Source organism: Ailuropoda melanoleuca, chromosome 2, assembly GCF_002007445.2.
Source record: "Ailuropoda melanoleuca isolate Jingjing chromosome 2, ASM200744v2, whole genome shotgun sequence".
Taxonomy (NCBI): domain Eukaryota; kingdom Metazoa; phylum Chordata; class Mammalia; order Carnivora; family Ursidae; genus Ailuropoda; species Ailuropoda melanoleuca.
In genome coordinates this window covers 34,267,514-34,292,224 of record NC_048219.1, presented here as the reverse complement: position 1 = coordinate 34,292,224, position 24,711 = coordinate 34,267,514, and the positions used below count along the sequence as shown (strand labels likewise).

General features: G+C 43.2%; 1 long non-coding RNA gene and 1 pseudogene across 2 annotated transcripts in view; both read right to left on the bottom strand.

Moving 5' to 3' along the window:
- LOC117796316 overlaps positions 1 to 24,711 on the bottom strand; it is a 104,111-nt gene that overhangs the window by 4,507 nt on the left and 74,893 nt on the right. The window contains exons 2-3 of one of the 2 annotated variants that reach the window (XR_004620710.1): positions 18,755 to 18,898; positions 5,433 to 5,525 (exon numbers count right to left, since the gene is read on the bottom strand). This is a non-coding gene — a long non-coding RNA (uncharacterized LOC117796316). Of the gene's footprint in view, positions 1 to 5,432; positions 5,526 to 18,754; positions 18,899 to 24,711 lie in introns of those variants that run through there. The other variant, XR_004620706.1, reaches the window with a different exon arrangement.
- On the bottom strand, positions 22,618 to 23,339 carry LOC100482584 (annotated as a pseudogene).

The window sequence follows — 24,711 nt, the reverse complement described above, 5'->3', positions numbered from 1 at the left end:
GTTAAAGGTACTACACGGAGCACATAAGGAGAGGTGCAAAGAACTGAAAGAAATAGCTTCTAGGAAATGGGGGAAAGTGCTAGCATCTTCTTCTACACTAGATAAAGGACAACTGTTCCAGTATATGCATGGACCCTATGGTGGACTGGAACCGTGCCAGGATGAGGGACTGAAAGAAATGCCAACTAGTTGGAACCAGCCAAGACTAAGGTAGATTGATGTGGGATGGATAAGAGGCAGGTTAAGCAGGTCATAAGTGTTATTAAGGCCATGACTTTTGCCAAGTGAGAGGACACTGAATGGTTTTGATTGGGAGAGCAACACAATTGAATTCGCATTTAAAGGCTTTTTCCAGCTACAATATGGAGAATACATTGAAGAGGTGCATGTGTGCAAGTTGGTAAGCCAAGGTAGAAAGGAATCTAGAAAAGAAATGGTGATGTGTCAGAGTTGGGTTTGGTAAAGAGCAGACAGATTGAAGAAATTTTAGGAGGAGACATCATTAGGAATTGTTGATGGATTGGATGGGGGAGAGAAGGCATGAGAGGTCTCACAATTTCTGGCTTGTCTGACTAGATAGATGGCGGTCACGTTCACATGCAACTGTGAACACAGGAATGTTAGGTCTCAGGGCTCAACACCAACAAAGACATACACATGCAAATGCAGGTGGGGGCCATCATCCACTTGCTCCAGAGCAGGCACCATCCTACGAATAAGATGATACCTACTGGGAAGACTCACTTAGTACAGGTGAAAGAACCATCAAACATGGGATAGTCTGGTGATGGGTAGTAAGGAGGGCACGTATTGCATGGTGCACTGGGTGTTATACGCAACTAATGAATCATCAAACTTTACATCAAAAACCAGGGGTGTACTGTATGGTGACTAACATAAGATAATAAAAAAATATTAAGGAAAAAAAAAAGAACCATCAAACAACATTAAACAAAGTATAACTAATGGTCATCATGTGATTTAACTATAAGTCTAAAGTACTCAAAAAAAAAAAACGTTTTAATTGAGTGAAATAATCTATATTCTGGCTTGTGATTGGGCACCAAAGTTGGTTCCAATTTTTTGGCATTCTTAGCGATTTTTGTTATGGGGTGGTGACAGGGGTAGTATTTATTGTTTTAGCTTATTTTTGTCTCATTCCTTATGTAATTACAGTTTTTAGGATCATTTTTTTTAATCTATTTTTAAAAAGGTTCTTACTGACTTTTCCCAAATACATCCTGGGTGTTAGTAATTGTTCTCATCAATTTCTATGAATTCTTTATATATGACAAACTGTGTGTATTTATGTAAATACTTTCCCAAATATAGTTTTTATGTCCTGACCCTCTAATTCTAGTCTATGGAAATTCTGTAAGATTTTCCTCGGGGATTTCTTCACTGCATTTTTAGTTTAGAAAGCTCTTCCTTATTTAGAGATCAAAGTACATGTCTACACAGCAGGGTGTGGAGGTCAGTAATGAGTAGGTATATTAATGAACCAAAATTAGCCAGGTGCATTGTTCATGTCAAAGCTGAGGATGGGAGTTCATTATGCTATTTTTTTTTATTTCTTTACAAAATTTCACTAAAAATTTTATAACAACTATTTTTGAAACTTATTTCTAATTCAAAGGCCAAAAAATAGTTCTGCATCACTCCTACAGTCTTCTGTCTGGACCTCTTGTCACTTTCTTCTTTCCTATGATCTATTCTCAACAAAGACAACCAGTGCGATCTGTTCAAGTGTAAGCATTTTAGCTCCTTGCTTGACTTAAAGACCTTCAGTGGGCTACAAGACCCTGTGTGATCCATATGCCACCATCCTCATTTACTGCTCTGACCTCGTTACTCTTCCCCTTTGCTGACTCTCCTTCAGCGACACTTATGCCTTAGCTATAATTTGAACAAGCCAAGCACACTTCCACCTCAGGGTCCTTGCACTCACTTTTCTTCCTCTTGCCCCAAACTCCTGCATGTGAACCCCATCCCCTCCAGGTCTTACTCGGTGACACTATTCCTGACTTCTCTATGACAAGAGTGCCTCTCCAGGACCCTTTATCCTCTTACCCTTCTTTTACCTCATCTCATCGGCCATAGTCATATAGCTACTTATTTATTTATTATATATCTTCCAGATCGTNCTATGACAAGAGTGCCTCTCCAGGACCCTTTATCCTCTTACCCTTCTTTTACCTCATCTCATCGGCCATAGTTATATAGCTACTTATTTATTTATTATATATCTTCCANTTAAAGATTTTATTTATTTATTCGACAGAGATAGAGACAGCCAGCGAGAGAGGGAACACAAGCAGAGGGAGTGGGAGAGGAAGAAGCAGGCTCATGGCAGAGGAGCCTGATGTGGGGCTCGATCCCATAATGCCGGGATCACGCCCTGAGCCAAAGGCAGACGCTTAACCGCTGTGCCACCAGGCGCCCNTTTATTTATTATATATCTTCCAGATCGTAAACTCTTGGAGTCCTTCTCAGTTTTAATTTTTACCATATTTCCTGTGCCCAGAACAGTGCTGATAAAAGAAATAGTCACTAAATAAATATGATTGAATGAATGATATAGTCAGGCATTAAGGAAATGCTGAAGAACTCTAGATATATCTATGATGGGATATAATTAAAATTGAGATGGCTTGGGGCGCCTTGGTGGTTCAGTCATTTAAGCGTTCAAGTCTTGATCAGTTCATGTCATGATCTCAGGGTTGTGAGATTGCATCCCACGTCGGGCTCCACACTCAATGCACAGTCTACCTGAGTTTCTCTCTCCCACTCCCTCTTACCCCTCCCCCGGCGCCTGTGCTCTTTCTCTAAAAAGATTAAATCAAATCTTTAAAAAAAAATTAAAAAATTAAATTGAGATGACTTTTTAATAATATAGAAAAATGTTCATGCTCTAATGTGAAGTCGAAGAAAAAGCGGGACACAAAAAATACTGGTGAAAAATACAACGGGGGAATTCATCTTAACAGGTCTCTCTGAATAGGAGAATTTTGTGTGATTATTTTTGCATATTTTTCAAGTTTTCTTTAGAGGTTTTTATAAGAAATACGGGAATTTTAAGAAAATATAACAAAAAATTATAAATCTAAGTTTTCACTTCTGGGTCAATATCTTCTATGACCAGTCAAAATATCTATATTCTATGATAATACAATATATGTCACTAGATTCTTTTGGACAACATAAAGATAAAGATCCTAATAATTTTATATTAGGACTGTTAGCTAATGTCACTGGCAAGAAAAAATACACACTGAGTATTTGATATGCTCCAGGTCCTACGGTAGCCATCTTGGGAATTTAGAGTTNGGGAATTTAGAGTATAAGCACAATGTCCATCTTGCTTATTGTAAAATTCCTAGTACACAACACAGCAAATAGGACAAAGTATGTGCTAAATAAATAATTGCATAAATGAGGAAATAGGACCTGGGATCACCACCCTCAAGTTACTTAGACTAAAAGAGAATTAACACCCATAGCACTAGCCTTGACTTCTTCTTTTACAAGATTTATGACACTGGCAATTATTTGTATATATGTCTTTCCTCCTATTCTAGACTATTAAGGTTTGTGGTGACAGAGGCCATATCTCTTCTGACGATCACTATACTCCAATTGCCTAGCCCAGGGCCTGCCACATAATAAAGGCCCATAAATATTTGTGCCATGATTGACAGATGGATATGCCCCAAATTCCCAGGTAGGCAGAATATATCAAAAGTCAAAAGAGGTACAGATAGGTTTAGGGGATTTAGAGAAGCAGAATTTGCATCTTGTTTAAAGGAATCTGCAAAATACCAAAAAAAAAAAAAAAAGGCATTTGAGCTCAACAAAGACTAGATTGGATTTTTACAGGTATGATAGGAAAATGTCATTTCAGTTAAAAAGAACAGAATGATTGGTGATATCAGATATGCTCCTGTGAGTTTTTGTGACTAGGCGCCCTTTGGAAAGTTAGTCCTATTTAAAGAAAAGTTTAATTGTAGGGACCCACAGCTGGTACCTTAAGTGCCAGATGCTGGTTTTGTTTTATAGTTAACGGTGGCGACACCGCTTAATTGTATATTTACAAGCAAACACATGTTGTTTCATGAAAACTACTTGATAATTACACAGCGACTACTGGAACCCCTGATAATTACACAGTTACACGTGTTACCGCTACCAAGTTATCTCCTGATAGCGGAGTAATTAACTTGTCAACTCAGCAAATGGGGCTGCAGGGGAGGCGTCTGAAAGCCTTGCTCCTCGCTTACAGATGTCTGTGCTTTCGGCTGGCACCTGTTGAACGCGGTACTGTCCTGGTCACTTGGCTCTTCACCTAGACACTGAAATGCTTTCTGCCTCCCTGAACTCCTAAATCTCTCCACACTTCTTGTGACTCTGAACACGTTACCTTGCTGGGAATTTGGGGAGTACACATCCACATGTGCGTGCATGCACCTACCCATTAGTCCATCCATCCATGATGGAAGAAATACTTATTTAGCCCCTCTTGTATGCCAGGCCTTGTCTGACAGTCATTACTGCTGCTTCCTAACACAGAGTGGCACAGTCCTAAGAGCACAAATTGGGTTTCAAATTCTGGAATTGTTACTCTTCATGTCTATGATCCCTGGGGCCTATTTCCTAATCTATAAAATGGGCTTAATCATGGCAAACAGGGTGGTTGAGGACGATGAGAAAGCTTAGCATAAAATTTAGCACCCAACCACTGCCCACCCCACCCCCAGGCCACAATGAGTCTTCATCAAAACAGATCCCAGAATAACCTCTACTTAAGATTGTTAAAACTTCTGGGTATGGGTGAAATGAAAATTAATTAATTAATGAATTAATTCCCCAAATTCAGATGTATTCACTAAACCAAAAGGCCTTTTTCTAAAATATACTGAAATTAACCATTTCGCTAAATGGTGTCCAAAGTACCNCCTGGGGCCTATTTCCTAATCTATAAAATGGGCTTAATCATGGCAAACAGGGTGGTTGAGGACGATGAGAAAGCTTAGCATAAAATTTAGCACCCAACCACTGCCCACCCCACCCCCAGGCCACAATGAGTCTTCATCAAAACAGATCCCAGAATAACCTCTACTTAAGATTGTTAAAACTTCTGGGTATGGGTGAAATGAAAATTAATTAATTAATGAATTAATTCCCCAAATTCAGATGTATTCACTAAACCAAGAGGCCTTTTTCTAAAATATACTGAAATTAACCATTTCGCTAAATGGTGTCCAAAGTACCTGAAATGATAGAGAGAAGTCAGGTTAATAAGACATATCCGTTTACTATTTCAGTAAAACCAATATTCGAATAAAAAAAAACATGGGTCCTGACCACACAAAGAATATCCTCTTAGAAGGTAGAATTTAGGAGTCCTCGATGCTCCTGGTCACTGGAGATGTCTCCCTGCCCTCCCCTCCGCTCCCTGCTTTAGTTAGCGCTGTCCATCATAAAGCTTCGGTTCATAAGGAAGCAGCTCTCTGTCTGGACGCCAGACACTGTGCAGGGACACAAATAAAACAGAAGGTGAAAATAACACCCACCTCTGGGATTAAATGATATTGAGGTTGAGACAGATCGAATGGCTTGTCGGTGTTAATGAAAGTAGGAGGAGGCAGATCTATCATTCAAATTCCTCCTTCGTACTCCCTACCCATCCTCTTTGGAGAACACCACCCCGCCCCAAGTCACTTTGCACAGTGCCTTGAAAAACTTTCCGTTCAATGCTTTATTATTTGTTTACATTTAAGAAGCGCCTACACTATGCTGATAAAATGTTCTGCTCTAGAGGAACCAAGTTATGTATAACTAGCAACTCCTCAATGCCTGCTAAGTGACAGGTACAAACAGTCCGGGACACCTTAGTTCACTGGATCATCTTAACCACAATGTAGAAAAGACACTATCGTTATCCTCACTAAATGCACGAAGAGATTATTGAAGCACAGAAAGCTTATTTCCCTTGCCTGAGGTCACTTGCTCCTGAAGTGCTAGAACTGGGATTTGAACCCAAGCCGGCTACCTCCCAAGTCCACACTATTCGCCACCAGGCTAGCTCTGCTGTTTTGCTGTGCAAGACCCAGCACAGTAACAAGGCGAAATGTGCTCCAGACCCTGGACACAAAAAGCTCACAGTCTAACAGCGAAGAAAGACACAGAAACAAATACAATTCAATGTGCTGGGTGTTATAATGTGTGCTTGTGATAGAGCCAGGATCCCAAATCCCCACTCAGTCACTTAAAGCTCCTGAGAAAATATAACATAAAGGATGCCAACCATATGTGCCCCGGTTGTTCCTTGCCATGGTTTTTGTCTGAATCCCTGCCTACTCTAGAGAGCTGGAATAGATCCCATACAGGGTAAGTGAATCAAAAGTAAATTTCAGGGGAGAACTCTAAGACCGAGCTCTGCTCAATCCCACATAAGTCGTTTTTTTCCCCTTCTGCATACTCTCCTAGTACCTACCTGGTCCCATCTGGCCCTCTCAGTCTCAGGAACTCCCTAGCAAAGGTCTACCCAGCCTAAATTTTACATTCCAGCCACAGGAGAAGAGAGTGTTACATGGCAGGTAGTCATTACGACCCCTTTGTTCCTCCAACAAAAGGTCCTTCATACAACACCAGAACTCTCTTTCTGGTGAAAGGGAAGAGAGGAGAGAGGACTGTGTCAATGAAGCAGAGGGCTGGTGACATGCAGTGAAGCCCAAAGCAACAGCTTTGCACATTGCCTTTGAGGAGAAAGAGAGGCTTCGCAGAAGAAGGGATGTTTGGGGGATGAGTAAGAAATGCCAAACACATGAGGAAGAAGAAAATCGCTGACAGCAAGAACGTACAGAGGCACAGAATGGGAAATGGTAAGAAATCCAATGCGCGTTGGGGCGCCTGGGTGGCACAGCAGTTAAGCTTCTGCCTTCGGCTCAGGGCGTGATCCCGGTGTTACGGGATCGAGCCCCACATCAGGCTCCTCTGCTATGAGCCTGCCTTTTCCTCTCCCACTCCCCCTGCTTGTGTTCCCTCTCTCTCGCTGGCTGTCTCTATCTCTGTTAAATAAATAAATAAAATCTTTAAAAAAAAAAAAAGAAAGAAATCCAATGCGCACCTGGGTACCTGGACAGGTGCAGGGAGGCAAGCGATAAGGGACATAGCTAGAGAAGGGATTGGGGTAGATNTCGCTGGCTGTCTCTATCTCTGTCGAATAAATAAATAAAATCTTTAAAAAAAAAAAAAGAAAGAAAGAAATCCAATGCACACCTGGGTACCTGGACAGGTGCAGGGAGGCAAGCGATAAGGGACATAGCTAGAGAAGGGATTGGGGTAGAATATGAAGAATTTTGCTTGTCAAGGTGAATAGCTCTAATTTTTCATGGGAGATCTTAAAGCATGGAAGTGGCACAATTTATTTTAACATCATCAGGGGCAGGAAGATAAGTCAAGAGCCTATTCCAATTTTTCAAAGAATGTGAGGTTGTGAATAAGCCAGAGACTGAACCTCGGGGGTTATTTATGCATGATAACCTTCAGGGCTTAGTGTCAGAGGTAGGGACAGAGGGAGAGAAGCCTCGAAGCCTTCAATGGAAGGGAGAGTAACACACAGAAACACAAACAGTGAAACACTACAAATCTGTTCTTAAAGAATTATGATAGCAAAATGGCCAAAACTGTGGGCCAGCTTAAGCTTCAGGGAGAAAGGGAGATTTAACTAGACTTCCTGGCAGAGCTCTTCTCTCTGGGTCTTAACGACCCCCACGGCAGACTATGGCATCCAATGTGGATGGGTAACCCCCTCCGAGAGAATATCCTGTCTATGCCAGATTGGCCCCCCACCAAGTGGCTTCTGAATGACCTATGTCTGCTCTAAACACCAGAATCTTAACTTTCAAGTGGGATCTACCCAGCCAGACTATTCATCAACAAAAATGCCGTAATCCAACCTGCACCTCCAGGCATGAAACAAAAGTATTATTGACAATGACTGAACCCATCCTCTGAAATTGTAATAGTGTAAGTAAGAGCTAATGTTTACTAAAGCTTTCTTTGTTCTCAGCCCTGTACTAAGGGGATTCATATATAAATAGCTAATGCAATCCTTGATGTAATATAAATTTGAGTTTAGGTGCCTGTTCTCCTCCCAAATTCGCTCCCTATAATTCTCCACAGCATTACCAACTACCCTGGGAGCAAAAACAGGTCCGTTGCTTATTTGGGCCAAAACATAATAGAACTTTTACAGCTGGAATGGGAGGCAGTGAGGTATAATGGGAAATGGTTGGGGCTCTGAAGATAGTAAGAACTGGCTTCAGTTCAGTTCAATTCAGTGCAGCAGAGGTATGATGAGCCTCCATGCCAGGAGTTTTAATAAACGCCTACTTATTGTCAAGCAAGCACTGTATCTGTTAGGAGACATACAGACAAGAATGAACATAGAACACCTGCTCTTAAGGGGCCTGCACACAAACAGACACTTGTGCAATATAGTGGACAATATGAAGGTGGAGGTAAGGAGAGCGCCATGGGACACAGAAGAGAAACAGCACAACTGAGGTGATTCCTGACCTAGATCTTAAGGGATAAGGAAGCCGTCGCAGCCAGGAATGGCGAGAACCCAATTCCAGGCCTTGAGAATATTACCAGTGAAGACACAGAGGGAGGACATACGGAGGATGAATGAAACATGATGAACGAGATAAAGTGAAAAGCAGGGCACCCAGACTGGGAGCCTGAGCGAACGCTACCTGTCGGAGCTCCAGTGTCCTCATCACCGAATGATCATAAACAGTGTCTCTGTCACGAGCTGGTTGCAAAGATTGAAGATGAAAACCAATAAAGGACCCAGAACAGTGTTTATTTCAGAAACTCAAAGTAAGCTAATTCATAAAACACGTATTCTATGGGATGTTCACAGATGTTTTGAGCTCCACAGTCAGGTGTGACTTGGAATATGGGTTTGAACTAGGTAGAGACTTTGAGCATATTTCTTTAGAACTACGGCTTTTCATGTGCTAATTTTCATTATGGGTATTTAAGGCTATGAGAGAGTATAAATTCAGCTTTTCCAATTTTTTTTTTTTCCTAACGAGGCATCCTGAACGACTCACGTTCCATCCTTACACTGGGAGATACTGGCCAAGACTGCCAGAGGTATCGGATGCCCAGCACAGCTTCAGTCCCTCTGGTTCCTACCGTCCAGAAACCGTGCTTCGTTAACTCATTATAAGTGAAAGCCAAGAGTTTCTTTATCTCATGACAAATCAAATTCTGTGTCACAATGACCCACAGTAATTGAGGGCTCTATGTATGTGAAGTCATTAAAGAATTTCCCTTTAAGCCTTAGAACAACTGGCTTGTAAGAAGGGTTGGGCTTTAATCCCTGACCTCAGAAGTATTTGAACCACCATCTGGATTATAATCCATTACCTTAAAAGTAAGGAGGTAGGGGCGCCTGGGTGGCACAGCGGTTAAGCGTCTGCCTTCGGCTCAGGGCGTGATCCCGGCGTTATGGGATCGAGCCCCACATCAGGCTCTTCCTCTATGAGCCTGCTTCTTCCTTTCCCACTCCCCCTGCTTGTGTCCCCTCTCTCGCTGGCTGTCTCTATCTCTGTCAAATAAAGAAATTTAAAAAATCTTTAAAAAAAAAAAAAAAAAAGTAAGGAGGTAGCCAATGTGGTGGCTCTGAGCTCCACAGTGATCCTCCAGGCCTCAGCTGGCAATTCTGACAAACGGGATATAGTTATGCATCACCCGTCAGCGCTCAGCTCCGAGTGCAACAATATCATATCGTAGGTCAACCTGGAGAATACACAGTCTCAAACCTCTAGCCTAAGGCTCCTTGAAAGAAAGTGAGGTCTACAGTTAGCATGTGTTCAATTGAATTAAAAGAAGTCAGTGGGACAGAAAAGACCAGAAAGAAAGTTATTTGCTGCTGTACAATTTGACCAATTCAGGAGACCTCCATATCTCCACCTAGAGTTCCTCCAAAGTTCCTGTAGACTTCCACATCCAACTTGCTGGTAAGCATCTCCACCTACCTATCCAACAGACACCTCCGACTTAACGTGTTTAAAACAGGACTTGTGTTTTCCCCTACACATCTCTGAAGCAAGGCAGTTCTGAGACCCTACAGGTCGAGGGAGGCATCTTCCTGCACCAGACCATGCAGTCCTGATAGCGTTTTCCTACATGGACAGGAGAGAAGCACTGGTAACTTGTGTCCTTTGTCTTCTGTGCTTGCACTTGGACTCTCTTCTTTAAGCCCACACAAAAGCCACAAATAATTGTGTCATTATTCCTATTTTTACAAGGGTGAAAAGTGAAACTCTGAAGGAGTCAACAGTTACTCAAGGCCACACGGCTAGCAAGTCTGGGAGGTGGAATCTTTACCTACACTTGACTCCAAAGCCCACGTCCCTTTGACCAGGCTGCCTGTCAGAGTTGGACCAAACGAGGACAGAGCACAAGGCTGGTGAGCCCCATCCTGAGGAGAGGCTGCTCCTTGTTCTCTGTTGTGCTTTCTGTCACAAGTGAGCATCTCAGAAGTGTTGGCTATCACTAGGAAAAAGTTGTAAAGCTGTCAGGCAGGGAAAGAGATGTTAGGGTACAGGTTCAGCCACTGCCTCGCGTGATGAATCAGGAGCGCTGTGCTCCCTCTGCATGGCGCCTGAGAGCCTTGCTCACACACACACCATAGCTCATGCTACGGTCTCCCTCCCTTCCTCCCCATCTCCTTCTCTCTGCCTCTTTGACACACACACACCCTCCACCTAATTTCTGCAGACACGGAAAAAAATATATAAGATTTATTTCAAGTTACCAGGCAGCTATCCCCAGCTCACATTTTATAGGTAATAGCTCTCATTTATTGAACACCTATTATGAGCTCTGTTCCTCACGCTCAACCCAATTTAATTCTCACGCCAGTCCTCTGAAATAGGTATTATAAATTACTTTTTGAAGATGAGGAAACGGAGGCACAGAAAGTTTCAAAATTGTTTCCGGTCACACAGCTACTAAGGCTGGAGGAGTAGAGGAAAGCGCACCCAGATGCAAACCCAGGTCTGTCGGGGCGCCAAAGCCCAGGATTTGGCCAAAGCCCTTGGCTGTCTCAGCAGGCGCTCTCGGAGTGGTGCTGGGTAGACAATCCCATCTAGATGGCTTCCTGATGAAGAAAATTAATTTTTAAAATCACCGATCCCTCCATCGCCTTAAACTTAGCGCTCACAGCAGCTGGAAAAGTATATATCAAAGAGAGTTCTTATCCCTTCTCTCTGGAGCAGAAAAAAAAAAAAATCTAATGAATGCTATTTCATCCTGGTTCACCTAAGAGTAAGTTGAGTGAAGAAAGAGGAAGCATTTCCAGCTGCCAAAGACAAGGTCCAGAGACCTCCTTCCAGTGCAGCAACAGTGACACCTTGTGGCCAAGTCGGGTCTCCCCAGCCCCTCCCTGGATCCCCTCCCACACTCAGACTCTCAGGAGGGGGGCGCTAAGGAGGACAGAATCCTTGAGAAAGAACCAAACACTGGGTTGGGATAGCTGCTGGTGGAGTTCCTTTTGTTTCCATCAGAAGACAAATCCAGGGCCAAGTAACCAAATACAAACCTAGCTTGTGGCATGGGAGAACAGGAAATTAGACTTCTTTTTTTTCTAATTTCTGTATTTGTTCATTTATCAGTTTATGTATCCCTTACTTTGTCCCAAATATACTTATAGGGAACTTAAAAAGATACATTGACATTCAGTTAGGTAATTCATTTCATAATTTGGAGGACAGTATGAAGCAAAGGTAAACAATGGTAGAAACAAAAACACAGTTCCAGAAATAATAGATGTACGATACGCATAACTAAAAAATGCAACCAAGGGTATGGATAGGACACAGATTTGTCTCTGGGTCTTCCATAGGCCAGTAGAAGGATGGAGGGGTAGGTCAGAAACTCTACAGCACACTTTTCTGCTCTTCTCATTGCTTACAGACTGCGAGATAAAAAACAAACCACAAGCCAAAGGGGAACACAACTGCTCCTCATACTAACAGCTGGGGAGAAAACCCTCCTAAAGTCCTCACAGACCATTAGGTCATGAGTAATGTCAGGACACAGCGTAACGGGCCCAGGTGATCCTTCTCTGTGGCTCAGCAACTCAGAAAATGCTAACACTCAACTCATCCTTCCACTTTTGCATTCTTAAAATAGTGCAAGTGTTCTCTTTTTTCCATTATTGGTGTTGATTGTATATGTGTGTTTAGAACACTTTGTGCTTCCCCTTTAAATGATTGCTGCCAATTAGTTGTGTTTGTCTCAAATGCCGTAAGATTCCATTTTAAGACGTCGATGCAGGGCTTTTACTGAGGAGCACAATAAATTAATCATTAAATCAATTGTATTGATTGGACCTCACAAGACATGAAAAATTGCAGTGTAAGGGATATTTCCTCCAAAGGGTAGGAAGGGACCTCAGCATCCTAGGGGAAGGTGGGTCAGTATTCTGTGATAGTGCCGTCTTATCTCTTCCATGGGTGTTAGTTTTGTTTATCAACTCTAAAATAAATATGGAGATCATTTAATTTTAAACATCTACCCTAAATAAGTTTCCATTTATAAAGGACCCACTAAGCATACTTACCCACATGCTATACTTAATGCATCATCTCATATAATCCTAACAATAAATTTGTGAGGAACCCATTCCTATCCCCATTTTGTAGATGAGAATACCGAGGCTAACGGACATAGAAACTTGCTCAGCGTGACCCACCTAATGAGAAGCGATCTCAGGGTTCTGAGTAAACCCAAAGCCCGTGCTCTTTAAAAAAAGATCTATTTATTTGAGGCGAGTAGGGACAGAGGGAGAGGGGAAGAGAGAATCTCCAGCAGGCTCCCACTAACCGAGGAGCCTGACGCGGGGTTCGATCCCACGACCCTGAGATCATGACCTGAGCCAAAATCAAGTCAGATGCTTCACCAACTGAGCCACCCAGGCGCCCCTAGACCCCAAGCTCTTAACACTAAATTATACCATAAATTAATAAAAGCATATAGGGGTAGGTCAGAAACTCTACAGCACACTTTTCTGCTTCTTGCTGGGCTGCTCACGCTTCCTCACGTTGTGCCAACATAAGTACAGGGAAGTGGAGCCAAGATTAGATTTCATGTGGAGGAAAAAGAATACTGGTTACCAAGGCCAAGACGATGAGCAGAGGCCCAGGTGAAGTACTGAGACACCAAACAGACCCCACTGGGAAGCCCTGGCATGGGAGCTGCTGGAGAGGAACACCGAGGAAGGGAGGGGCACAGGGGTGCGTGTACACGGTTGTCCCCATGAGGCGACACAGTGGAGTTTTGGGGTACCTACCACGATTTGGGGGATAGAGAGATGTAGTTTTCACCCTTAATGTCCACACCACACACCTAGAACATGACCTTCAAATCTCTAAGCCTGTTTCCTCACCTATAAAATGGGAGTCCTATCTCCCTGGAAGTGCTGTCGTGAGGTTTAAAGATGATAACGGCTCTGAAGCTCTAAAGAGACCATCTGGTGGAGGCCTGGGTGGCACAGTGGTTGGGCATCTGCCTTCGGCTCAGGGCGTGATCCCGGTGTTATGGGATCAAGCCCCACATCAGGCTCCTCCACTATGAGCCTNTGAAAAAATTTTAAAAAAAAAAAGAAAAAAAAAAAAAAAAAAAAAACCAAAAACTCAAGTGAGCTTTCACTTTGCTGGGCAAATTTGATGGAGGCAGACCGGCTGGCCCATGAAAAGTAAAGGGGGTTATCTATTTATGCCGCCACCTCTTGAAGGAGCCAGAACTAAAAAGAGAAAAACGAAAAGTCTCGATTACACTCGCAGCAGCCTGTGAAGGGTGGCTGAGCGTTTAGCTAAGATTTGAACTTGAAATTCTGGTACCAGATACGGTTAAGGATTCTAGGGAGGAACAGGAAATGGCCTAGCTCAGAGTATTCCTTTTCACTTCTTGAGTCCATTTATTTTATGGTTCTGACTTCATGCCAAAGCAATTTGGAGTTTTCGAGAGTTTAAATGGCGAGGTCCAATTAATAAGGCATAAAACTCTGCAGCTTCCTCACCCCCGTGCACTGAGCCGGCCCTTCTCTGCTCTGAAAGTCTAATTGATGGGAGACACTTGCAGCCCCGTGTCTCCACATCCAGGCCGAGGATGGGAGCAGTCTGAGTGGTCTCCGGCACGGGTCTGGGTTTGGAACCATCTGAGCAGTCCTGTCAAAATGAATTACAGTTCCTCGTGGACATGTGTCTATGATTGGAATAGGATGAAAGTTCTGGTAGTTTTATTCCTTTCTGAGACATTCTGGAACATTTTAGCAGTGAATTTGTCTCCTGGCTTTTTTGGACTACAAACTCCCCACATATTATTTTAATAACGAGGCATTCTGCTGAGGAATTAATGAGATAGCATTGCGGTGTTCAAAGTGACAATTAAAGCTATTGTTTTGTTGTTTTTTTCCCCCCAGAGATGCATTCATCTCCTTCAAAATGATTATTAAAAAAAGAAAGCTCTTGTTTAGATTTCACCTTTACTTGCACGGAGTCAAACTGGAAAGTATATAGGAAACAACGTGGTTCCAGGAATATTCGATCATATTTAATGGAAGAGTCCATTAAATCTTTCCTCTTCTGTGTTTTTTTTAAACTGGTTTTAGGTTATAGCAGGTATTCACTACTCTATTTAGAAAGATAAAAAGCTCTTTTCCTTTTTTTCCGCTGAAGCTTTTAGGGTTATTTTGAGGGGGGAGGAGGGACACAGAGAGGCTCGGCAATCTTTTTCCTCCATAATTTGTAGATTACAGAAACCCTTGTGCTTTTAATAGATGGTTCCTCGTTAGACAGCACAACAGAATAAAATAATTGTCCTCTATTATCCTTGAGAGGCAGGGCCAAGTTTTCCCCCCAAAGACATTATCATATCAAACAACTGCTTTAAACGCAATTGGAAACACAGGCTTTATGGGAAACCTTTGGATTTCTCACTCCTGCCAAAGGAGTTCTAAAAGATGAGCCCCTTTGTTATGGATGGCTCTGGAGTTCCTCTAATAGGTGTACCAGATGAAAGATGACTAAAGGCATCCCAGATGGAAGAGTTGGCTAACAGCAGTGCCATAAATACCTGATGGATATACAAGCCTCTCGGCGTGAAATATGGTCTTTGCTCTGATTTACACTTTTAGGGCATATTTAAAAGAATGCCACATAGCTGGGGGGTGGGGCGGGCATTAATAAAATTTAGATCTGTGGGGGAAAGGTAAGGAGAATCCCTACTCCTTGACGTGTAGGAGGTTGCTTTCCCTCACTGTAGCCCCTTTTTCTAAGGACACCTTCACTTTTCTGGACAGGAGTTTTTGCTGCAGAGGGCAAGCTCCATTCTCCTACCTGAACTCTGAGCAATTTTGCTGGATGGATTAGCTACGGTGTTATGGAAATAATGCTGACCTTTGAGCCCAGAGATAGGACCCTTTACTTTCATACACCTGCCCTTACTTACATGCTTACTTTTGTCACCCTGGCGGCCACAGCACTGAGTGTGGTACTTAGTGAATACTTGCTTATTGGAGCCTCATTTTTTTTCAGCTGCAAAGTGAGAGCCGGTAATATCTATACCATAAGGATCCAAACCACATTTAATAAGAACGTCTGTGTGCCATATTCTTTGCTCAACACCTGAAGAAACCTACCTGTACAAGATGGAAGGAAGAAGACTAACAACACATCAACATGTGAAGAGATCCTAATGGAGTGAAGTCAAGTGAACCTGAGTTCAAATCCCAACTCGGCCGCTTGCTAGCTTAGTTACTCTGGGAAACGTACTTGGCTTCCAACTACCAATTTGTAAAATGGAAAATTAAAAGTTTCTACCTCGTGTTGAAAAGATTTAGTAAGATGATGCTTTAAAACTCTTAATAAATTGCCTGGATATTGTAAGTACTAAGTCTCAATCAGCAACTTGGCCAGACGTCATGAAACCTAGTACCTAGAAGGAACTCTTCACTATCTTTCCCTGATCAAACCATATCCGGGATTCTGAGGTATTGTTTTTATTTGTGGACATCACAACTGAAATATATGTTGGTACATACAATAAAAAAAAAGATAAACACAGATTTTTAAATTATCTTATGTGAAAAATGGTTGAACAACCTAATATTTCGAAGGGGAAAAAAAATCCATCACTCCATCCATATTTGAAGAGGGATTTAAGTCCTAGTGGGTTTTTAAGGACAAAACTGGCACCGTCTGGCAGGGAAGTAGATACTATTTCTGTCTAGAAGACTTCCTGAGACCTAAGGCTTTCTGAAGAGAAATTTTCTCTTCCGTATAGGCATCAATCTCCCGCCACCGAAGTTAAGAGAGTAGACCTCATCCTGTCTTACGGGGATCCAAACTAAGTAGAGGACTGGACTTCCTGCAACCTTCAACGTTCTGTGATTCCACATCGTTATCAGCAGGCTGACTCCCCTCATATTATACTCTGAATGGCAGAAATGCAGAGAGATCCTGACTCTCCGGCTACATAGTGGTCACGTGTGCTACGGAGTCACTCTGCTCATTCCATTCCATTTATAGAAAAGTCACCACTTCACGGTGAGCATCCCCAAGTGTCGGTCCTTGTGCGCAAGGCCAAGCCCTTCACGTTTCTTCTTGATTCCGTTCCCGCCCATATTCTCTAGATTTACATCTTAAAGCTTCTTCCTTTTTGCTTCCTGCAAAAAAGGAGCCAAACTTCACCTAAAAACATGCTCCAAGCTCCCCTGTCTCCTATCGAACACTTCATTTTTCATCTTGTATCTCAATGTGTTCTTGCTACCTTCCATTACTCAACTCCCATTTGATCCTCAATCCATCAGCATCCCTAACACACAACTGAAACAATTCCTGCAGGAGCTTCTCAGACCTTTCATACTGCCAAATGCAAGACATCTTGTAGACCTTCACATGCTACATGCTCTTACTCTCATCTTTCCAGGCTTTCTCTGCCCATGGCCACTACACATGCCGATGTTCGGTGAACAGGGAGAGGTTCTCAAAACATAGCAACAGATTAGCAATACTATGGAGGCAAGACATTTTGAGGACATATAAAAGATATGATGAGTGGTTCATTTTGGCTGTCTTTGGCCTAAGTATAACGGTGGTGGTGAGGTATAACGGTGGTGGTGAGGCGTAACAGAATTTTGCAAGGCCTTAAAGGCCAGGCTAAGGAATTATTGAGAATTGTTTATATCTCCCACAAGAAACCATTTCATGTTTCTTAGTAGAAAATTGTCACAACCTTTAATTATGATACATTAGATTGAAGACTTGGGGTGAGAAAACCACTTAGGGGGATCTAATAATCTTCAGAATCCTTCTCTCTGCTTTCTATCTAGTAATCTGTGTTGTTTCACTTGAGATGGCATTCAATGTGGGCACTTGCTTGACTTCAGAACAGAAGCTAAAAATATCACCACCATCCAAGCTAAAAATATCACCACCATCCTGATGGAGCTTACCAAATTGTGGGCATGGAATGCTGTGGTCCTAGAGATCGTGTGGGGTGGGCAAGAGGAAGGGCATAAACAGCTTTGAACCATATCACAAGAATTTCAATTTTCTTTCAAACTGTTTGATTACACCAAAGAGAAAGACATCATCTCTCTATACCTTCAGCACTGCTCTAACAGTCTGCTAATCCTCACTTTTTGGAAAGAAAGTATGTCTTGGGCACAGAGCCTTCCAGACATAAGACTCTACAACAAGAATTTAATAACACTGTTTTGTTTTCATTTACTTATTTTTGTTATTACCATCTATTTACGCCAAGTGAATTTGCTTTCCATAGATGATGGCCTCGTACATCTTCCTTTCAAAATGCACTTCTGTAAGTAAAATTTAGGAAGGAGAGGAGTTGGTTTGCAGAAAAAGGTTGAGTAAAAGTACAAGTGCATGCAGATATGGTGAAACATGCAAGGGAACACCAGCAAAGAGAATTTGGAAAACCATCATTTGGTTGAAAATGTGGAATTTGGAGTCAGACAAAATTGGCTTAATATCCAAGGCCCACTGAATAATGTAAAGCAATTGACTTAAACTCTTTTGGTCTCAGTGTCTTCATTTGGAAAAAATGAAGAAAATAATACCTACTTAATAGGACTGTAGAGAGGAGTTAAAAGAGGAAATAGTGCTGAGCACAACACAGTGCTGAACACAAACTGGACACTTCGTGCGTTTCAGTCCCCCTCCCTCTTCCTTCCCTCCTGCTGACGCTGAGATTGGCCATTGCCCCTTCTCCTCAGGTGCCCCTTTCCCTGTGTAACCTGTGGGCAGCCCTTGTGTCCGACATCCTCTGAGCGAGTTCTCTTCCTGCCAGTTTCTCCACTGACAAGCTGGCATGGGGCCTGCAGTCCAGCTTCCAGGAGGATGAACTGACTGGTGGCAGGTGGCGGGAGCTCCCAGACACACTCTCCTCACAGACAACCTCCTTCCCTGCTCTGGCCAGGAGTAGAGTCATTTCTTCCTCCTCCTCTCCCCTTCTATGTGCAGAGCCGCTAGCAAGCTGCCCTTTAATTGGGTCTTCTAGGGAAGGGTTCAGGAGCCCAAACCAGTGCAGTCAGAACGGTGAGAGCAGCTGAGTTCTGGCTTCTTGGGCATGCTTCAGACACAAAGTTGAAGCCTGGTGTACCTCCTACAAGCTTGGGAAAAACAATCTCTCTGAGTCACAATTTTCTTACCTGTAAAATGGAACTGTTAAGGCTCTCCCCTTAGGGTCACTGTGAAAACATCAAGGCCTCTCCCACAGGGCCTGGCACCTGCTGGGAGCTGTTCCACGGTACTGGTCCTCTCCGAGCCATGGCTTCGTTCACAGGCAGCACCACCTTTTCAGGGCGGAAAGGAAATTGGAGATTATTAAATCTCTTCTCTCATCAGAGGCAAGAAACTTCTCCAGCATTGAACCTTTCCACTCTCCAGCTGGAGGCTCCCTACCTTGAAAGGTAGTTAGTTTTATTGTTGGTTATAAATTTGATTCAAATGCCGAGTCTAAATTTGTCTTCATTATTTATCTGTTGTTCTTCCTGGAGCAAGACTGCATAAGTGGAAGATTTAATGATTTATTTGTCGTTATTAATCTGTTTTCGGATTGCTTCCCATCTGTTATTTCTCCAATCTCTCCGGGTCCTGTGAAGGATTTCCCCACTGCCTTTAGTGTCTCAGTACCAGATAGCTTTTTCCTAATGTACCGTTTGTCCCATGAGCCTCGTTATGGTCGTTCTGATGCAGAAAAGACCCTAAGATACTCAGACCAATATCTTGCATTATTCTGGAACTTCTGGCCAGCTAAAAAAGAGTGGTTAATAAGCTAGCATCTAAAAGGGAAGACATCAAAACCCAGGCTCGTAGAAAGATTGAGGGAGGAAGGCAGCCACATGGTGGGTGGCAACAACCGGCACATCAAGGACAAATTCAGACGAGCATGGCTGGCAGCACATGAATAGGGCTCAATCTCACAAGCTAAGATTTGGAAGAGTTCCTGAATTTGCTAGCTATTTCTTTCCGTTGTTACTGGTGAGGAAGTCGGAAGCTGCCATGGAAAAATGCTATGTGCCCGGGCCTCACAGTGTCCGAGTTCGGTCCCAGTTCCCTGAGACCACCTCCGGGGCTCTTTCCCTACACCACATGGTCTCCAGCCCACCCACCACCACTCTCCCTGCTGATGACTGTCCCCGTCTTCAAAGCCTCATTAGACCATGGTGGCGCTATTTTCACTCTACAGAGCCCGCACAGGATTAGACTTCCAACAAGCTTCCTGAATCCTGAAGCCTTGAATCCTTAGAATCAAAAGATACAAGAATCTGGGCTATGGGAAGGAGAACTGAGATTGTCTAGTACACATTTTCATTCATAGAGGGAAAAACAGAGAAGAAAAAAAGGGAAGACCAGACCAAACCTGAATTTACTTACACACCCCGTTGGAGCAGGGATACAAGGAATAACAATAACTAATTTTACTGAATGGTCATTCTGTGTCAGATACGATATGTTATGATCTTTACAAGCATTGCCATTTACTGCTCTCAGCACCTCTGATATGTGCACAGTTTTGCCTGCATTTTTCAGATGGGGAAACCAAAGCATGGAGCACTTAATTGTTTCACGAGAGACCATACATACGGTTAGTTATATGCAAGTCATTGGGGATAGAGAGGTGACTGTGACCCTTCCCTACCATCCCCAGGGAGTACACAGTCTGGTCATGAAGACACACACAAAAATGAGTGAGTCTCAGTCACTGCAATGAGTGCAACAGTAAGAAACATGGAAGGACAACTCAGGAAACAAAGTGACAAATTTCCATCTGGTCTATTTTACAGAATATTTTACTTTTACTGAATCTTTACTGAATTTACTGGTCTATGTCCATCTGAATGCTATTACTCTTTTTCTTAACATTATAATAAAGGCATTTTCCTTGTTACAAAAACTATTTTGTAAGATCCTCATAATGGTCTATGAAATAGATGAACTGCTATCTATTCAAACAGAACTGTTTTATAATATCCATTATTATAAATAATTCTTCATAAGCATCTTTGAATATTAAACACTTTTTTCCTTTGACCATTAAATACAATGAGTGACTCAACATGTTCCAATTTCTTTCCCAAAAGCTACTTTCCTCATTTTATATACAAGCAAGCTGAAGTCCAAAATCATTAGGTTGCTTGACCATGTTAAAATAATTAATAAGTCGTTGATCGGAGCCTGGAATACAGGTCATAGAGTTTCTGAAGTGAGGCCTAAAGGTTGTAGGAGAAAAACGTTCCTCTGCGTCAGGGTTTCTCAATCTTCATGCTATTGATATTTGGGCCAGGCAGCCCTTTCTTGTGTGAGAGTGTCCTGTGATTGTGTTCGGCACCTTCTGCCTCTGCCCAACAGAAGCCAATAGCAGCCTACACACATACCAGTCTGAACCCCAAAAATACCTCCAGACATTGCCACCATCCCCTGGATTGGGAGTGGCAATATCGCCACTGGCTGAGAACCACCGCTCTGGAAGGTTTGTGCTGCTTAGATTCTGAAACCAGATCCTCACTGACAGCTAGTGCCAGTAAGAAGTCATCCTTTTCAATGTTGAATATACATCAATTCAGAACCATATGCGGACAAACAAATCAAGTATAACATAGGAAACCTCAACAGATCGAGGATAAAACACATATAAGAGTTTTGAAGTAGGTTAGCCCAAAGAACAAGAGGAAATATATTATTCTGAAAGGCTTTTAGGATTCCTGCTGGTATCCAAGAGAATATATTATCTATATGGACAATAAAACGAAGGAAACGAACACAGAAACAGACATCAACTCCACAGCTATCACGGTTTTCCAAGCTGCTAATCTCCTGGGATTTCTCTGAAAAGACAAACCATATGGAGAGCTGGTTACCTGGCACTGGTGTGTATGAGTCCTTGGGTGGTGATACGGGGCCTTGGGAAGACTCTGACAGTCACTGGGGGAAGAGTGTAAAGCGGGAAGAGTCACTTGCAGCTAATGCATAGGTGTCTGGTTTCTTAGAACACAGACTTAAGGGAGTCAAAATCTCGTAATAGGTCCCCAGATGTGGCCACTGACTGCATCCAATGCCACTCTGATCTCAAGAGACCACGATTCAAGAGTGCTAGGCACTATTCAGCAACCCAAACGTACCACTGCATTGCACACACTCAGGGCGGCTCTTCCTCCTGGCACCTGCAACGTGTCTAGAATTTGTCCCAGGAGACCATCTCTACCTGCTCCTGGAGCCTTCTCTGTGAAAACCAGCCTCAGGCTATTGTTCTCCTTCTGACCCAGCCCAATTGCTGGTACAAAACCCACTGTTCTGGCTTTGAGGCCTATGAATTGATCTGTGACATTTTGTGGGGCAGGACATTGACCTGAGTTGAGTCCCAGTTACCTGGGGAAAGTATAACGTGGGGTTCTTCCCTGCCCTTGACCTAATAGATAGAAGTGGGCTAAACCAGCCCTTGTCATGCTGGGAGGCTGGCGTGAGGGGCCTGTCCAGGCTGCAGGGCAGGCCAACTTCCCAGATTCACATTCTGGGAAAGCAGGGCTCCTTCCAGGGGGGGAAAAAAAGACTCTTGGAAGTGGAAAGGAAATGAGGGTCAGTGGGCTCCCCAGGATGGGTCTTTTGGAGGTAGATGTCATCTTAACTATGCAAACAAGGCTCAGACCTCAGATGAGCTGACAAAAACCATGCCCTCTGAAGGCTGGAAGCTCACTGTTGGCCCAAAGCCAGGATGCACTTTGGGCAGTTTTTTGGAAATAAGAAAGCCCCTGGGGGGTTACTGTACTGCTAACCTGCGTCTGCAGGCTCTTGCTATTGGGTGGGACGAGCGCTGCCTGCTTGGGGCTTTTGGTGCCAGGCTCACTGCAAAGGGCTGCTCAGGTAGAGTACAAGCTGCCTCTATCCCCGACCTATGGGCGCCATACTTCTCCCATGGGAGGGCCTTTGGCTGAGCTGACACACCTGAGCCGAAGCTTGAAAAGACTCGAGAGACTGACTTGCGTCCCACGAGTCTTCCAAGAGTGACAGGGATTCAGTCATCAGCCACAATAGAGGAGGGCTCTGAGCTCACTCAGTTTGCTCTCAGTCTCCCACTCCTGCTGCTTGTCCAGGTGTCCAGGATGGTCAAGCTGTAGGGTCAAGTCTTCAAAGATCTTACGCATTTCAGACTATGATACCACCTGTACTTCAGTCAGGGACGCAAAGCTGAGCTGGAGTTAATGTAGTTGACTATGGCAGAACCACGGAATCTTCTGTAGGAGATGCTTGTTCTTGGCTTCAAAGTCATCCCAAGCACGCCAAGGCTCTGCTTGGGCCTGGGGGAGTTTGGCCAGCACTGGCCCTGACCTCTCCTTTTTCTTGTATTTTTCCACCTTGGCCTGCAATCTCCTACAGTCCTGCAAGGGCTGTTCTGCCGTTTCACCACCATGTAAGGCTAGGGAAGACACTGCCAAACTTTTGTAAGGGTTCGATCACAGTCCTTTGGATCTGGTTCACCTTCCCTTGGTGAAGGGCATCCATCCACCTAATGGCCACGTCCAGGGCTGTCACCAAGTTCACAAAATCCTGGTCTTCCTCGCAGAGGGGGATAGAGAACAAGTCCAAGGATATCTCCGACTTCATGTCCTTTTGCAGCCTCCTGCTCAGCTCTTTCAGATGCTGGAGTTTTCCGTACACCCTCTCAAAGTTTCTCTCCACTGTTGTGGGGACAATCTGTTTCTTGGGCTGCCCAGTCTCAAAAGGAATACAGCTCATGGTCCCAATCTTGACCCTAACATGAGGGTCCTCAGCTGCAACTCAGTCCCTTTTTTTTTTTTCTTTTTTAAAGAGACTTCTTGCACTTAGAGTTAAAAATTATGCAAGGGATTAAATCAACACAAACATATGTGCAGGATAATACATACACAAAAAATTCTTGCACAGGGCTCTATTAATGCAGAATCAAGAAGCTAGGAACAAGGAAGCATTCTCCCTTCCAGGTTTCAGAAGGAACATGGCCCTACACTTTGATTTCAAACTTGGTGACTTCAAAACTAACACAATGAACGCTCTATTGTTTTAGGCCAGCTAATTTGTAGTACTGTTACGGCAGCCAAAGGAAATCAAAGCATGTCCTGTATACAAACAATGGCCTCGCAATTAGAGCATCTCAACTCATTTGTGTTGAACTAAACTAAACCCCTCTCTGGGAAGAATGTATTTCTCTATTGCTGGACATGCTCAAACACAAACAGAAAAACCACTCAATGGTAATGTTGTTGAGGAATTTCAATTATTTCTAAGACTCCCAGCTAAACCAGATCCTGTGACCTTCGGCGAGATCTGAAGAACTTGGAGGGGAAGGATTCTGGGTTTACATTACAATATTGGGAGGTGGTTCTGACTCATGATACTAGTTCAGATGGACTTTTACAAATTTGCCCAGTCTTATAAGCTACAGTCATCAGCTAGGAGAAGACTTTTTTTAAGCGCTGTTAAGATCTTTTTCAGTGATTTATCCAACTTCAAACAGTGCTCGCCTTCCATGCGCATTTGTGGATTTAATTGCTTCGTCTACATTTTACCCTTTGTTATCCCTAAGAGGGAAAATGTTTGTTTCAGATATAAAATACCCTCTTGAATGAAGAAAGGAGGAGGAGACTCACCCATGCCATCCAACAGAGCCCCAAACACCTCACCTCCTCTTGGATGACATTAGATGACTCTGGCTGTGAACACTGCCAATGCGATAATGAAGCAAATTTGAAATTTCTCCTCCTGGGTATGTTTCTTGTTGGAAATGGAGCCCCCTGCCTTTTTATTGTTAAAGAAGTCCGTGCTCCTTTCTTCCGATTATTTCCTACTATTGAATATTGATTTATCATTTTCATAAAATTGCAAATGGGGGCCTGTTGCCTGAGACCAGTCATAAATTATGAAAATGTGTTCAGCACCCCTGTAGGGACCGATTTTCTTTTCTTTTTTTTTAATGATTTTTTTATTATATTATGTTAATCACCATACAGTACATCCCCGGATTCCGATGTAAAGTTCGATGCTTCATTAGTTGCGTATAACACCCAGTGCACCATGCAATACGTGCCCTCCTTACTACCCATCACCAGTCTATCCCATTCCCCCACCCCCT